The sequence below is a fragment of the Gekko japonicus genome, unplaced genomic scaffold (assembly GCF_001447785.1).
Source record: "Gekko japonicus isolate JY-2015 unplaced genomic scaffold, Gekko_japonicus_V1.1 scaffold2173, whole genome shotgun sequence".
In the NCBI taxonomy this organism is placed as follows: Eukaryota; Metazoa; Chordata; class Lepidosauria; order Squamata; family Gekkonidae; genus Gekko; species Gekko japonicus.
The window spans coordinates 56,475-57,025 of record NW_015172070.1 but is presented as its reverse complement, the minus strand read 5'-3'; positions in this window follow the sequence as shown (position 1 = coordinate 57,025).

The window sequence follows — 551 nt, the reverse complement described above, 5'->3', positions numbered from 1 at the left end:
AAAATATGTGTAGATTTATTTATTTATTTGTTTATTTAAAGCAGAGCTCTTTGATAAGCAGAGGGGGCACGATCCACTGGGATTGCAGGAGCCCCTCTGAGTTGAATGGGACTGTCGCAAGGCCTACCTGGTGGACCACGCCCTTTGTCTTCTTATTACAGCAGGCTGTACCGAGGAGGGGAGGGAGCCACACAGACTCCTCCTTCCTTGTGCTCAGGGTCAAACGAAAGGTCCAGATTCAAGGCTGGTTCTCCTGAGATGCTTCCAATTCCCAGAGTTCTTTCCGTGCTGGGAAAGTCCCCCCTGCCAATGGCCGGCTTTTGTTTGTTTCTTCAGATTGGCTACAGATTTGTCTGCATGAGGGGTTCAGCGTTCAGCTTTACTAGGCAGAGCTATCATTTATAAAGAAGTATGTATAAACTGAGCTATCGTTTATAAAGAAGTATGTATAAACTGCCGCGGGGTTCCAGGACCCGCCATCTTCACCATCCTGTGAAACAAGTGAAGCGAAGCGTGTGACTTGCGCAACGTCTCCTAGCAAGGGTAGTGGC